We start from the raw sequence: 17276 nt of genomic DNA, 5'->3' as shown, positions 1-17276 counted from the left end.
ATACTACCTGTCAGAATGGGATAAAAGATGCAGAAGCATACTGGACGAAATAGCACCCTTATGAACAAGAACCTCGTGTAGGCATAACTCAATACCGTGGTTCAACGAAGTACTGAAAAAAATAAAAACACAATCCAGTAAACTCGAACGATCTTGGAAAAAAAATAAAAGACGAACACACACGCGACGCATGGAAACAAATACAAAGAAAATACAAATACGCAATAAGACAGACCAAAAGGTCATACTATAAAACTAAAATAGGGCCAGATTACAAAGACACAAAGAAATTATACCAACTCGTGAACAAACTACTAGACATCACCTCGGTCACCACAACCAATACAGACATCCCATCTGCAGACAACCTTGCTAAATACGTCAATGAAAAAATTGCAAACCTACGTAACACACTACCTCAGGACAACACCGATATTGAAAATTTCATCACTGGCTTGGACCCACCCCCTGGTGAATACCCAGCGGACTGAACCTGGTCAAACTTTGCTCTCCTCACCATGGAAACAGTCACCCAGACGATTTAATAGGTTCCAACTCTCACTGTAAATTAGATACCTGCCCCAGCTACCTAATAAAATCTGCCCCCCACCGCTTCACAGCAGACCTTACATCCCACTTAAACTACATGCATCAACAAGGTCTCTTCCCTAAGGAAAATGGCAACATCCTACTCACCCCAATACAAAAAGATCCCAAGAAAAAAATCAAACGAAATCATTAACTACCGCCCAGTAGCATCAATCCCACTGGTCGTCAAACTGATGGAAAGCATGGTAACCAAACAACTTACTGATTTATATAAACAAATTCACAATATTACATGAATCATAATCAGGATTTTGCCCCCTCCATAGCACTGAAACAGTACTAATTACCCTCCTAGCCAAATTCAAGCAGGAAATAACAACAGGCAAAAGCATATTTCTCCAATTCGACATGTCCAGTGCGTTCGACATGGTAAACCATAAAATACTACTAAGACTCCTAGATTACTTCTGGATTGGTGGACACATACTTAGTTGGATCAAGGGTTTCCTAACCATTAGAACATATCAAGTGAAATCAAGCTCAAACATAGAATGCAGAGTACCTCAAGGATCACCACCATCACTGATCCTTTTTGAACCTAATGATGACCCACTAGCCAAATCCTTATCCAACCAAGGCCTTAACCCTTTCATCTATGCAGACAATGTCACAAAATGCATTCCTTACAAACGTGATCTGACAGAAATCACCAACGAAATCAAGCTCAGCTTGAATAACATGGACTCATGGGCAAACGCATTTCAACTAAAACTCAACACAGAAAAAACACACTATCTCATCCCAATACAATACGAACAAACCCACAAACATAAACACCCCAGATTATACCCTCCCTATGGAACTATGAAACACATTACCAAAAGCTGTGAAAACAACTTATGATCACCTAAACTTCCGGAAATCATTACAAACTAACCTGTTCAAAAAGGCATACCCTACCAACCCAACTTAAATGCCTGTACCCTGCGACACAACAAAACCAAAGCTCGTACTGGACATATAACTCTTCCTCTCTACGATTCCCTAATGTGTCTGTACACCCGAACCTTATTCTACCACAACATTACTGTGTTTGTTCATACCGGAATTGGCGAACGCCTTTACGGTACTATGTAAGCCACATTGAGCCTGCAATAGGTGGGAAAATGTGGGATACAAATGTAACAAATAAAAATTATTTTGGTTGATTATTTTATTATTTTATTTATAAGGTGGTTTAAATATGATTGTTTTATTCCCACTGTATTGATGGGTTTTACGTTAATGTAAACTTTACATGACTGAGACAGTATATACAAATTCTTTTTAAATTAAAAAAAAAAAAAAAAATCAAGCAATAACAACGTAAAGGCCAAATAAAACGGTAAGGGCCCTGTTTACTAAAGTGCACTTGCACTTTTCAGCGTGCACTAACGCTATCGATATCCATAGGAATATACGGGTGTCTCTAGCATTAGTGCGTTCTGATAAAAATGCAAGCACACCTACAGCACAGCTTAGTAAACAGGGCCCTAAAACATATCTCTCTATATAAAAAGCAACACCAACGTTCTATGAAGCCTCCAGCCGGAAGTGTGAAGGGGGCGAGATATCCGGTTTCCCCATGAGTGTCTGCCCCGCCCTCTCTTTAACACAGTCAGTGAAGGAAAACAGCAGAGCACTCAAATCGCTGGCTCTGTAACAGTGAGGGACTCAGAGGGGGGAGGGGAGAGAGGGCAGAGGGCAGGGACATGCACACAGAAGAAAACATTGCTAGCCCCCGTTTCATTTGCATCAGAAACGGGGCTTTTTTACTAGTATAGATATATACCAGTACATATAATGTTGCATATTAAATAAATGGATGGTCTAGGCCTCATAATTCAAGGTACATGACTTTTTTTAAAATTCTGTAGAACTGAGGATAGAAAGACCAAGGGGAAGAAGAGAGGAGGGATTGAAGCGCTGGACAGGGCAGGATGGGTTCTTTGAAGGTTCATGGTTACTGACTGTATGTGCTGGTCAGAGATTTAAACATTACACAGCAACTATGCCATGTACAAAACTTTATTATTGAATCTTACTTATTCCAAAGTCTTATTAAAATATATATATATATATCCACCAAATCACAACCTATGTTTCCCTCATACATAATTCCTGCATTCCTACATACATACATCAGCCCCCAACATTCCCCTGCATCTAGTCCCTCATTGAATCATTACTGATGATCAAATTTAATGCTTATCTTGATAGTGGGAACGATGACACAATATGTCCTCAAAGCTCCTTAAATGCCAAGACGATACAGCGAACCACTAGCTGTGCTAACGGCAGTCCGATGACTCCTCAGTGTTTTACACACTTCCTTGGTTGCACTTTGACCGTCTCCACATTTCTTATGTTTTGCTATATCCCATTGGTCTGGACTGGTCTGATAGGATATTATGGAAGGAAAAGTTGTGTCTTACCTGATTAACTTTTTTTTCCTTTATCCTATCAGACCAGTCCAGAATTCCTCCATGGTTGATTTATTTTGTTTCGCTTACAGGCCATATTTTTCAGATATCATAATCATGGATTCTACTTGTACATTTTTCCTAACCTGTTGTATGTCACATTTCTACAGATTCGGTGAAATATCTGCATATCAGTAGAGTATATGGCTCATAAGCCATATACATGGGTACCCCCCTCCCCCCCCCAACAAAAAAATACCATGGGATTCTTCTTGGATTTGCTCTTTATGAAAACCTGATATGTTAGTGGTGGTGTCATGTGGTATTTAGGAGACAGCGAAGACATTACTGGGGGAGCTTCTCTTTCTTCAGCAATGCGTGTTGCTCGTTATGTGCCTTTGTCTGTCTGTGTCCCAGCATAGGAGCCGGCTCTGGGGGGGGGGGGGGGGGGTGCTTGAGCACCCCCAATATTGAGAACATTCCTTGTATGTGTCTGGGGAAGAGTTATTTGCACTGGACTTAGCACCCCCCAATCAAGAATAACATGCACAGACCACATATTCAAAGTCTGAGAGTAAAAAGAACCTTTTGACTTTGTAGCAATGCGAGCAATTTGATTCTTCATCCCTCTCTATGTAATTCTGGGGGAGTTGCTTTGTTACAATACAGTTTGTTTGTTTGTTTGTTTTGAACTTGTAAAACAAATGATATTAAAGTTTTCCAGAAGCCAATTCAAAAGAATGAGAGAGGAAGAGAAATAAACATTCTGCGTACAGTACATCTAATAAAGCGTACAAAGTTACAAGAGTCAAGGGAAAGATGTATCTATCGATTTATAACCGCTGACTACATTTATTTAGATCATAATGTATCAATAAGGGTGACTGATTTGTATTTTAGAAGTTAAACACATACTTGACCCTGCTACACTGAACCCGCAAATAGGTGGGAAAATGTGGGATACAAATGCAATAAATAAAATAAATAAAATACATATGCATAGCTTCGGTTACTCTAACGTCCTAATAGTGTTCCTAATTTCTTTTGTCCCTTGGAAGCTATTACATTCTAAGGCCCTGTAGGCCAGAGGTGGATACACTGATTCTCAAGCATTTAAACTATGTTTTCAAAAGCTTTATAATGGGTGCTCTAACAAAATTATAATTCTACCGCAGTTTATTATTCCTTGAATCTGATGTGTAGAGAATGAGAGGGGAGGGTAAGACTAGATTTTTTTGAAATGAAGGGGTAATCACACTGTGTTACATTTTACATATTGATAAGTACATACAGTAAGTGTTGCCATATTGGGACAGACCGAAGGTCCATCCAGCCCAGTATCTTGTTTCCAACAGTGGCCAATCCAGGTCACAAGTAGCTGGCAAGATCCCAAAACAGTACAATACATTTTATGCTGCTTATCCTAGAAATAAGCAGTGGATTTTCCCAAGTCCATTTTAATATTTGGCTTATGGATTTTTCTTTTAGGAAGATATACAAACCTTTTTTAAACCCCATTAAGCTAACTGCTTTTACCACATTCTCTGGCAACAAAGGCCAGAGTTTAATTACACGTTGGGGGAAGAAATAGTTTCTCCGATTTGGTTTAAATTTACTGCTTTGTAGCTTAATTGCATGCGCCCTTGTCCTAGTATTTTTGGAAAGAGTAAACAAGCGAGTCACGCCTACCCGTTCCACTCCACTCATTATTTTATATACATCTGTCATATCTCCCTTCAGCCGTCTTTTATCCAAGCTGAGGAGCCCTAGCCATTTCAGCCTTCCTCATAGGGAAGTAATCCCATCCACCTTAACATTTTCATCCTCTTTCTCTGTACCTTTTCTAATTCCACTATATCTTTTTGAGATGCGGTGACCAGAATTGCACACGGTATTCAAGGTGCAGTCGCACCATGGAGCGATAGAAAGGTATTATGACATTCTCGTTTTTATTTTCCATTCCTTTCCTAATAATACCTAACATTCTATTTGCTTTCGGAGCAGCACACTAAGCAGAGGGTTTCAAAGTATTGTCTAGATCCTTTTCCTGGTCTGTGACTTCTAATGCAGAACCTTGCACCACGTAGCTATAGTTCGGGTTCCTCTTTCCCACATGCATCACTTTGCACTTGCTCACATTAAACGTCATTTACCTTTGGATGCCCAGTCTCGTAAGGTCCTCTTGCAATTTTTCACAATCCTCTTGCGATTTAACAACTTTGAATAACTTTGTGTCGGCAAATTTAATTGCCTTGCTAGTTATTTCCATATCTAGATCATTTATAAATATGTTAAAAATCAGTGGTCCACTACAGACCCCTGCAAAATCCCACTATGAACCCTTCTCCATTGAGAATACTGACCATTTAACCTTACTCTCTGTTTTTCTTTCTTTCTTTCTTTATTTACCACCTTTTTGAAGGAATTCACTCAAGGCGGTGTACAGTATGAATAGTTCCTTTAACCAGTTTTTAATCCACAATAGAATACTACCTCCTATTCCATGACTTTCCAATTTCCTTTGGAGTCTTTCATGAGGTACTTTGTCAAATGCCTTTTGAAAATCCAGATACACAGTATCAACCAGCTCACCTTTATCCACATGTTTGTTCGCCCCTTCAAAGAAATGTACTAGATTAGTGAGGCAAGATTTCCCATCACTAAATCCATGTTGTCTTTGTCTCATTAATCCATGCTTATGTGTATGTTGTGTAATTTTGTTTTTTATATTTGAATTGTCTGCTATTAATTTACAAAAAGCATGTTTGTAAATAAATTGAAGCATATGTAACATGCAGTACAGAAATGGTATGACACATTTTGTGCAAAGGTGCTGCTAGGTCTTGAGTTCCCATGGGAATATACAAGGATTTCAGGTACCACAAACAATTAAGAAAATCATTTGCTGGCCTTGGAAGAACTGGGTTGAAACTAATGGTTCTCCGTTGTGATTCTTAAAGGGGGAAAGGGAAATGGGACTCGATATACCGCCTTTCTGTGGTATTTTGCAACTACATTTATACAGATACTTATTCCTGGGGCAATGGAGGGTTAAGTGACTTGCCCACAGTCACAAGGAGCTGCATTGGGAGTTGAACCCAGTTCCCCAGGATCAAAGTACGCTGCACTAACCACTAGGTTACTCCTCCACTCTCACAAGTAGGCTTTGTTTATTAAATCAAACATATAAATGGCAAGTGACCGTACTCACTTGCAAATGCGCAGTACAGACTTCCCTCTCTGTCCCGCCCTCGCGTCAAGACGTCAGAGGGCGGAACAGAGAGGGAGACTGAGTCGAATTGTCGGACACCGCCGCTTGGAAAGGAACATCGCGCAAAAGAACCTCCCCCCCCAATCCCCCCTCCGTATTGGGCCCCCTGCACTGACCCGACAGCGCCTTTCACCTCCGTGTAGAAGCGCTGCAGGCAGCAGCAGAGCGATCTGCTGCTGCCTGTAGCGCTTTCACACGGAGGTGAGAGGCGCCGTCAGGTCAGTGCAGGGGGCCCGGCACGGAGGGGGGAGGGAGCGGCGGCGATAAGGGTAGCTGGACTGGGGGGGGAGAGGCCATGGTTGCTGGACTTGGGGTGAGAGCAGGGCACAGAGGAGGGTTGCTTGGTCATGGGGGGAGGGGGGAGGCCAAGGGAAAGAGGAGGGTCGCTGGATATGGGGGGGTGGGGGGGGAGGATTGGTGGACGGGGTGAGGCCAGGGGAGAGAGGAGGGCTGCAGTACTCGCCCGTGGCTAGTTAATTCAGAACATGCAGATTAAGCTAAGGATATGGAAAGTGTGCATGCAAGTATCTGAAGAATATTTATCATCATGGGCACCTTGGAAACAATCTTGGTGTCTAGGTTCAGAACCACTGGGTCAACCTTTTAAACTCCCTGCACATCCCCCTGACCCGTGTGTGCTTATTATCATCAGCCAGGTCCATGTCACCCATTAACTTTGCATCTGGTTTTCAGATGTGTTCATTCAGGACAGAGCCTGTGAGCAACTTAAAGGCAGGCTTCGAGCCGGCCTGGGCCGCAGCAGCAGGTTTTATGATTTAAAAGGCGCGTGCTCTCAACCACTCCTGCTTGCCCGTCTGTTCCCTCCTTTGGCTCCACCCCCTTCTCTTTCTTTCTTTCTTTCTTTCGCCGTCCGCAGGAAATGGGGGGCGGGGCGCGTGTAGGCCGCGTAACTTGGACTGACGGCTTTCGGCGGCCAATGAGCGGGCTGGAGGGCGCCCCGGCTGGTAGTCGCCAATGAAGGTGGCGTTGCTAAGGGGCGGAGCCCGGGGTTGGAGCGGCGCGCGACTCTAGAGGGGGGGAGGGGGGCCAAGATGGCTGGTTGGAGGAGGCGGCTGCTGCTGGTGGTGGTGGTGTGGTTATCTGCACCCTTGGACAGCGGGATCATGTGTTTAACCCCTGCAGGACAGGTAAATGGGAAGGGGAGGGGGTTTACTAGGAGCTTCTCCCCCCCCCCCCAGTTCAGAAGCAGGAACTGAAACATTCCCCCCTCCCCCCTTGCATAGAACTATCTGCTCCTCCCCCCCCCCCCTCCCGCACAACACTTCCTGCATTGCTTATTCCACCCCCCCCCCCCCCACCCCCCTCCTAGTGGCATCGCATCAGTGCTTTGAACGTGGTTAGGCGGAAAAATGAAGATATTGTGTAGATAGGTGATGATCTGGCCCCTGGAGGGCTTGAAAAGATCCGGCCTTATATATATAAAATAGTGCATATATAGTATATGTGTATAAAATCAGATCTCTCCCCCTGGAAGGCATTGTGTACATATAGGCCTTGCAGAATTATCTTGGCTCTCTGCTGGCATTGCATGATCAGAATGAGCTGTATACAGCAGACCCTAGCAAGGACTTTTACATGTGTATTTATTATATAATGCTTGTAAATGTTGTCACTCTCTTCTTGTGAAGTGTTATGTATCTGAATGTAACTTGTCTTGAATTAACCACTGAGCTATTCCAAATCCCTGTATAACCAGGACATTTGACAGATATTTTTACTTAATCGAACAAGTGCTTTAAAACGTAGGGGGTTATTTGTTTGTTTTTAAAGATAATTCATAATTTGTATTGTTCAAACTTCCTGTCTGACAGGGTCGCCCCTTCAGGACAATTGAATCATATAGCACTATGATGGACCATAACTGTGACTAATGTATTGTATGCAAGGATTCCTGTGCCCTGGATGTGTTACATAACCAATGGTCATCTTCCTGGAGGAAGACTTAAAGATCTACCCTGTACTGGGAGACACATTTTTATATAGTGTATTTTTTGTGTGGGGGGGAGGGGGACAGCTTATTTAATAGGTAAACCTCTGCCTAGTAAGATATTATCCATTTCTTCCTTCTGGTTATATTAGCCCTTGTTTTCAATCCGTGGAAAACTTCTAGATACAGATTTTGTTGTTGACTGCACATTTTTCCCACCTATTTGCAGGGTCAGTGTGGCTTACATATACCGTACAGGCGTTTGGTGGATAATAAATACAGGGTTAAGTAGTGGTCGATTTGAGGTAGGTGTGTGTCAGGCACCAAAAGGGTCGAAGGGGATGAAGATTGTATACTGTCCAGTACGATCATTGGTTATGCTGTGTTGCTGGGTGTGGGGATTTACGTTGGGTCGGTAGGGTAAGCCTTTTTGAAGAGGTTGGTTTTTAGTGATTTCCTGAACTTGAGATGGTCATGGATTATTTTCATAGTTTTTGGGAGTCCATTCCATGGTCGTGCACTTATGTAGGAAAAGCTGGATGCGTAAGTTGTTTTGTATTTAAGTCCTTTGCAATTTGGGTAATGTAAGTGTGTACCTGCTTTTATGCAATCTCCATGTAGGTGGTCCCCAGGGGCAGAGTTAGAATTGGCAATGTACATGTGTACTTAATATGCATGTACTTTTAAGTGGGTATTCACATACTTGGTATATATGTGTGGGTCATTTCTGGGCTATTGAGTCTGGTTCTGCATGCTTACTTTATAAAGACAATTAAGCACCATTGTTGCCTTCTATAAAATAGGCGTCTTTTTGGGCTTTCCTTGTTATGATGGTCATTTTAGAAGCCCTATTCGTGTGTTGGACATGTATAAACCGGCATTTAGACACACACACACACACATATATATATATATATAGCTGTTGCCACTGTGTTTTTCTCAGTTCATAATATTCTTTTCACATGTTCTTTGTAATGCTTTTTCACAGTTTATAATACTCTTCCTGCATTTTCTTGTTTTGCTTTATTTTCTACCATGTAAGATACTTTCTTTTACAATGTAAGCCACACTGAACCTGCTATATGTGGGGAAAACGCGGGGTACAAATGTAATAAATAAATATAGCATACATTTCTAAATCCAGATATGCACGTGGCAAGGAAGCAAGGTCTGAGTGTCTTTTGGGTGGCCAGAAAAGAAGCTTGTGCATTCCCCATTTCAGAATGGAAATGCACGTTTGTCCACAGACATGAACATCTGGATTTACACCTGCTCCCAGTGATGTCTAGGTTAACGAAAGTTGCTCCTTGTGTGCGACACAATATAACCAAAGACCATAACGGACATTAACTGACTCTTCTTCCCCATTTCCCTCTCTAAGTTCCCCTCAACTGTTCCTACCATAGATGTACCTCATTATACCACAATATCACTTTGTATTCATTCATACCATGTATTTGTTCAGACCGTAATCGGCTAACACCGTTAACGGTTATATGTAAGCCACATTGAGCCTGCAATAGGTGGGAAAATGTGGGATACAAATGTAACAAATAATAATAATTAATCCTCCCGTGTGTGTTTTTTGGACCCCGCGAAAGTGATACTGGCAAAGGATATTGCGTGCTGTGATAATTTTGGAACTAATAAAATTACAGGGGTATATAAAATATAGATACCAACGATTCAAATAGTTACTAAAAAAAATAACTATTAGCAATACACATGTATAAGATATACAATACTTTTATTCATAATACTATTAAACACTTTTTCATAACATACCATCACACACTCAGAAGATGAAAAGAGGTAATCTAGCACACTAAAAAGAGTCTCTAAGACCTAAGCACAGTCCATGACAAATGAAGCCAAAGTTCGAATTCGAAAAACGAAGTATCTCGAGTCAGTAAAGATCACGTTGTTTATACTTCCAAATTCAAGAAAACAAGCCAGAATGTTGCCATGTGTTCAAAAGCAAACCTCTGTGAATGGATCTGTGTTGTGTGGAAATTTTAAACTTTCCTGTGAAATACAGACATGTCTTTAAGTTTCTCCCCCCCCCCCCCCCCCCCCCCCCCCATCCCAGCTGTCCTTCCAACACAAAGAGAAGAGAAACATCAAACATTCATGAAACCTTTGTGATTCTAATTGGATTTCCTTCACGGATATTATCCGTTTAAAATCAGCTGTTTTGCGGGATGCAAAGCATTAAAATGACCAGGTCTTTCCACACTTGATATTTCATATTTTTTTCCCCCAAATATTAAAACTGTACTGCCTGATCACTCCAGTTTCACACATTTAGATTTTAGGATGAGAGAATTTGGGGTCCTGTTTACTAAGGTGCGCTAACGTTCTTAGCGCATGCTAAAAATTAGCGTGTAGTAACGCCCGTAGGAATATCTACACGGTTGGCGCACGCTAGAAATGCTAACACACCCTTCCTTAGCATCCCTCCGGACCGGCCCAGGATTGGACTGATGGGTTGTGCACGCCTTCCAGCAGGTTGGGAGACTGAGAAAATACCCATCAGTCCAATCCTGGGCCGGTCCGGAGGGATTAAAGGAAAGCAAATTAGCAGGTAAGGTCTAATTTCTCCTTAGAGTTAAGGGTGGTGAGACAGTTGCTGGGGACCTTGAGGAGGATATTTTTAAATATATTCAATTACACCAAAATAAAGTGGATAAGGGATCCAAATGAACAAACTCAACCAATCACAAAAGACCCCTTGTGAAAAAAAGAGAGAAAACTTAGGTGTCCCACACTCACAGTGCCAAATAGTTTAGGAATCAGAAGGAAAAAGCCTCCAAAGAGCTCTGGATTGTAAAATCTTATAGAGCTGAAAGGATCGTGAATGATGTGCAATTCATCATTGGCTGAAAAAAATACCTTCCGTAGACAGATATAGAAAGCACATCACACTGCCAATTTAACATAAGAACATAAGCACTGCCATACTGGGAAAAGACCAATGTTCCATCAAGCCCAGCATCCTGTCTCCAACAGTGGCCAATCCAGGCCTCAAGAACCCGGCAACCCCCCCCCCCCCCCCCTCAAAAATTTTTTTTAATAATGTTCAATGGACTTTTCCCTCAGGAATCTGTCCAAACCCCCTTTAAACTCCGTAAGGCCAGCTGCTGTCACTACATTCTGTAGCAACGAGTTCCAGAGTCTAACTACACGCTGAGTAAAGAAAAACTTTCTCCTATTTGTTTTAAATCTACCATATTCTAGCTTCATCTTGTGTCCCCTGGTTTTGTTGTTGTTTGAAAGTGTAAACAAACGCTTCACATCTGTTCGCTCTACTCCGCTCATTATCTTGTAGACTTCTATCATATCACCCCTCAGCCGCCTTTTCTCCAAGCTGAAGAGCCCTAACCTTCTCTGCCTTTCCTCATAGGGAAGTCGTTCCATCCCTTTTATCATTTTCGTTGCCCTTCCCTGCACCTTCTCCAATTCCTTTATATCTTTTTTGAGATCCGGCGACCAGAATTGGACATAATATTCGAGATGCAGTCGCACCATGGAGCAATACAACGACATTATAACATCCTCGTGTTTGTTTTCCATCCCTTTCCTAATAATACCCAACATTCTGTGCGCTTTCTTAGCCGCCGTAGCACACTGAGCAGAAGTTTTTAACATCCACGATGACTCCCAGATCCCTTTCTAGGTCTACGACTCCTAACGCAGAACCTTGCATGTCACAGCTGTAATTCGGGTTCCTCTTACCCACATGCATCACTTTGCACTTGTCAACATTGAACTTCATCTGCCACTTGGACGCCCAATCCCCCAGTCTCGCGAGGTCCTCCTGTAATCTTTCACACTCCTCCTGCGACTTGACGACCCTGAATAACTTTGTGTCATCTGCGAATTTAATTACCTCACTCGTTACCTCGTCTCTAGGTCATTTATAAATATGTTAAAAATGACCTAGAGATGGGAGTAACGAGTGTGTATCAACATAATGTAATTTCAAACTAACACAGTTTTATGAAGAAGGTACTCAGTGGCTCTCTTCTGTATCCGCAGCCACCCACAGACCCAACGTTAGCCAGCGTTTCGCTTGGCTCACATTCGCCCTACTGCTTCAGGGTCTTTAAAGTGCAGGGTGAATGGAGATGGCCACTTCCAACCTGGAGTGTTGGTTTCAGCTCTATAAGATCTCGCGATCGATCCGGAGCTCTTTGAGGCTTTTTCCTTCCGATTCCTAAACTATTTGGCAGTGTTGAGTGTGGGACACCTAAGTTTTCTCTCTTTTTTTTTTTTTTTTTTCCCCACAAGGGGTCTTTTGTGATTGGTTTAAATTTAAATATATTCTGTGGCATTTTAGAAAGTATGTGTAAATCAGAACCGAGGCATCTAGGTCAGGATGTCTCAAGTTCTGCTACTAAAACAGGGATTTACCTGTGTACAGCCTGTTCTAAAGTACATGAAGAAACGGATGGTTAAGCACTGGTTACCTGCAGCATTAAAATCCCATTTTAGACTAGCATCTAAAATATCATTGTATCAAAATAAGCCCCTAAATGTTCATGTTGAGGAATAGCAGCATAAATATATCTTATCTGTTTTTGATGCATGAAACATTTTTTTTATTGCATTTTAATAATGTTTATTTGTATCCCACATTTTCCCACCTATTTGCAGGCTCACTGTGGCTTACATAGTACCGTAATGGTGATCACCAATTCCGGAAAGAGAAATACATAGTTATCACATTACATTAATGATAAAACAAGAAAATATTTAAAAAAAAAAATTAAGAAATTCACATCAAATATTCTCAAGTCCATATCATGAGAAACACGTTAGACTTAAATGGCTACCAGTTTTCTAAGCAGAGGGAGAAAAAGAGTTAATCTCAATCATACTTCCAACCAACTGACAAAATTAAATCATCCTGGAATGAAGCATAAACATTTTTTTATTTTTTCTCAAACCTGTCGCAGAGCCAGACATCTATTGCCAATCTTGCTTACATCGACCACTGGGGGATTAAGAGGGTGACCTCCCCTAATTCCTTTCGGTGGAGCACTGCTGAATAGGAGAACTCTGCTGAACCAAGACGTCCCGAGTAGCAGGACACAGACATACATGTCTTTTTCTGAAATGGGGACCCACGCCCTCTTGCCATTCTCACTTTTTTTTCTTTTTTTAAAGTTTTAGATGTTTGTATCGTGACCTTGTAAAATTGGAAGTTAAGACATTTTATACAAGATAAACATTTTAAGTGCCAGTTTATGCATGCCTAAAACTCTGCTGCCCGTCTCGTCTTCCGCCAGGGTCGCTTTACTCATACTACCCCTCTCCTCAAGTCGCTTCACTGGCTCCCTATCCGTTTTCGCATCCTGTTCAAACTTCTTCTACTAACCTATAAATGTACTCACTCTGCTGCTCCCCAGTATCTCTCCACACTCGTCCTTCCCTACACCCCTTCCCATGCACTCCGCTCCATGGATAAATCCTTCTTATCTGTTCCCTTCTCCACTACTGCCAACTCCAGACTTTGCGCCTTCTGTCTCGCTGCACCCTACGCCTGGAATAAACTTCCTGAGCCCCTACGTCTTGCCCCATCCTTGGCCACCTTTAAATCTAGACTGAAAGCCCACCTCTTTAACATTGCTTTTAACTCGTAACCACTTGTAACAACCTGCCTCCACCTACCCTCCTCCTTCCTGTACACAATAATTGATTTGATTTGCTTACTTTATTTTTTGTCTATTAGATTGTAAGCTCTTTGAGCAGGGACTGTCTTTCTTCTATGTTTGTGCAGCACTGCGTACGCCTTGTAGCACTATAGAAATGCTAAATAGTAGTAGTAGTAGTAAAACACGAATGACGCTTTTTAAAATAGTAACCCTTTCTTGTTACTGTTCCTTGGGGAGGCTGTCTACTGAATAGAAGCGTAAACCCAGCTTAACACTGCCTGTAAAGCACAAACTGTGTTTTCCTGAGCCTAAGCTAAGAGAAGGTCAGTCAACTATAGTCTCTGCCTGTATATCATTTAAACCTAAGTGACCCAGTAATTTTACTTTGGAAGTCATTTGGATAGGAATTGAAAAACTGCGTCAAGCAGTATGTCCACTGTTTAAACGTTCTAGCTTTGAAATCTCTTTATTTGATTGTAATACAAAATTAGGGGTGTAACAATTCGTAAAAGTGGCTTTGGTTAAGGATAATGGGGAAAATTTTATATATGGCGCCTGGAAAATCTGCGCTGCATGGAAATCATTTCCTCCTAAGCATATTCTATAAGATTTAGGCGCGGGATATAGAATACGCTCAGTTGATTAACACCAACGCCTAAAATTACGCGCATCCATTTACACCAACGAAAACGTGGCGTAAAGCCCTGCGTGTAGATTTACACAATGAGCGTAAATTTGGGAATGCCCACAAAACGCCCATTTCCCCGCCTATAACAATGCACCCTTGGATGCGCGCATTAGAATTTAGACACAGTGAGTTACAGCCTACTCTTAGCGAGTTATGAACGTAAATTCTAATTAGTGCTCATTATTGCTTAAGTGTTAACACTGATTGGCTTGTTAAGCCGATTAACTTATGCGCATTGTTATGGAATATGCTTAGATTATTCGCAGAATGCTAGGTGCGATATATAGAATCTGGCAGAATATGTTAAGTTCTTAAATCAACGAATTAACTAACTTCCGCAAATCTCTGAAAACTTATCTCTTTAACAAGGCCTACCACGATAACCCATAACTAACTCTAACACAACACGTACCCACCTTTATTCAGAATGTCTCATTCTATAACTGCTTGACCAGATCCTCTTGTTTTACTTGATTTCTTTGTAACACCAATTGTATTCTTTACCCTGGTATGGCGATGCCGTAACAGGTCTTTGTAGGCCACATTGGGTCTGCAAATAGGTGGGAAAATGTGGGATACAAGTGTAATAAATAAATGGAGATTTTAGGAAAATTGTGCTAGACCTACAAATCTACAATTGTTGAATTTCCAAAAGCGCCCACTGAGGTCAGCTAGAGAAGTCCTTAATATCTGACTGAAATACTGAAGGTATCTCCTGGGACTATGCCTCTAGTACTGAATGCATACTGTCTCCCCACTGCAAAAAAGAAACCGGGTCAAGATGTTCTCCAGTCTTCCGATTTGTCAACTTTTGGATGTTTCTGATGTTTAGAGACTTCAGACACTGATTTAATGACACCCATTGCTAGTTTTATTTGCTTTGAAATCGGAGACTGGATGTTGCAACTTTTCTTCCAAGCATAGGGGGTAATATTTTAATTCAAAAATTAGGATTTTTCCTGGTCTTACAAAATTAGGATTTTTCCTGGTCTTACAAAATAAATATAGAAGTGGAGAGCAGGGGTGTTTTTGCTTTTGATACCTGGGGTTCTCCAGTTAGGAGTCTCAATCTTTCTTAAATTTTCCTTGTAAATGTATTTAACCGATTGGTACTTAGCATCTTTTCAGAACCTGCACAGTTCACATCATGAAGTAGGCTTAGGAGGAATCTAAGGAAATAGTCTTTCATGGAATGGGTGGTGGAGGTCGTGGAGACAAGGACACTGTCTGATCTTAAGAAAGCAGAAATAAGAGTAGCCATACTGGGTCAGACCAATGGTCCATCTAGCCCAGTATCCTGTTTTCCAAACAGTGACCAGTTTGGGCCGGTCACAAGTACCTGGCAGAAACCCAATTAGCAGCAACATTCCATGCATGGGACAGGCACGTGGGATCTCTTAGGGAAAGGAGGAGTTAGTGGTTACTTAAGATGGGCAGACTAGATGGGCCATGTGGCCCTTATCTGCCGTCATGTTTCTGTTGAGCAAGGACTGTTTCTTTATGTCCATTGTACAGCGCTTCGTACATCTAGTAGCGCTATAGAAATAAGTAGTAATAGTATGCTTCTAAGTATATTGGCGACATTTGGAATACGTATAACCTGCAGGGTACAAGGAATGTATTAAACAGGCTTATCTTCCTTAACAGAGAGAGGGAATAGTCATTCCAGCTATGTAATTTCGACCTAGTATCCTCCAGCAGCGGGCCTACATGGAGTATAATTGGGTCAGGTCAGCAGAAAGATGTACCCCTTAGTATTTAAACTCCTCCCCTGAGGCCCATTGTAAGGAAAAAGTCCCCCCCACCCCAGGTCGACGTCAACCGAACCAACTGTAGGACCAGTAACCCAAAAGATTTGTCCAGATTTAATTGGAAGCCAGCGAGAAAGCCTTGAAATAAAACACAGGATGCCTCTTGGATCTGCTTTCCTTCAATCTATCCTCCTTCCCTTCCACTGTCTGAGTAGTGTTAGGCCACAGAGGATGTTGACATATCACTTGCAGTGTGAACAAAGATTATTCTAAATTGCAAAGAAACTTATTTTGGGTGTGCCTGTTTTCTGTATTTGAAGGTTTTTGAGGGGTGATGACCCGTTCTTCCGAGGGAGAATTTGTCTCTGACTCGATGAACTATTCAGATTTAAGTTTTCCAAGGTTATTTATTTTTATTTATTTATTGCATTTGTATCCCACATTTTCTCACCTCTTTGCAGGCTCAATGTGGCTTACAATACATCATGAATAGTGGAAATACATGATAAGATAGATATTTAGTATTACAGACAGATCTTGGGTGACATGATTGTGATAAGACAAGATAGTAATCTAACAAGCAGATATACTAAGTCTTTTCTGGATATATGTGGAGAGGTTCACATTTTTTGGTCTTTGTGGTATGCCTTGTTAAAGAGATGGGTCTTCAGTAGTTTGCGGAAGTTAGTAAGTTCATAGCTCGTTTTTAAATTTCGTGGCAGCGCGTTCCAGAATTGTGTGCTCTGGTAGGAAAAGGTTGACGCATGCGTTAGTTTGTATTTTAGACCTTTGCAGTTGATAGAAATCATGACCTCAGATTGCAGCAAATAAGTTTAAAGTTAAGCATTCGGAAGAATTTTCTGACCCTGAGAGTACTGAAGCTCTGGAGCAAGATAGCCAGGAGGGAGGCGGTAGAGGTGGGCAAGGCTCAGTCTAGATGAGCCAGCTCT

The 17276-nt window shown here is 41.7% G+C and overlaps 1 protein-coding gene across 2 annotated transcripts in view; it reads left to right on the top strand.

Moving 5' to 3' along the window:
- CHD8 (chromodomain helicase DNA binding protein 8) overlaps window positions 1–17276 on the top strand; it is a 71639-nt gene that overhangs the window by 4891 nt on the left and 49472 nt on the right. Inside the window, exon 1 of one of the 2 annotated variants that reach the window (XM_030187020.1) lies at window positions 7371–7430. The exons of the other annotated variant lie outside the window; for it this stretch is intronic. The gene's annotated coding sequence lies outside the window, so the exon portion shown is untranslated. Of the gene's footprint in view, window positions 1–7370; window positions 7431–17276 lie in introns of those variants that run through there. 2 annotated transcript variants of the gene reach the window in all.

The sequence above is a fragment of the Microcaecilia unicolor genome, chromosome 14, assembly GCF_901765095.1.
Source record: "Microcaecilia unicolor chromosome 14, aMicUni1.1, whole genome shotgun sequence".
NCBI classification, from domain to species: domain Eukaryota; kingdom Metazoa; phylum Chordata; class Amphibia; order Gymnophiona; family Siphonopidae; genus Microcaecilia; species Microcaecilia unicolor.
This window is presented reverse-complemented; position numbering and strand designations above follow the sequence as displayed.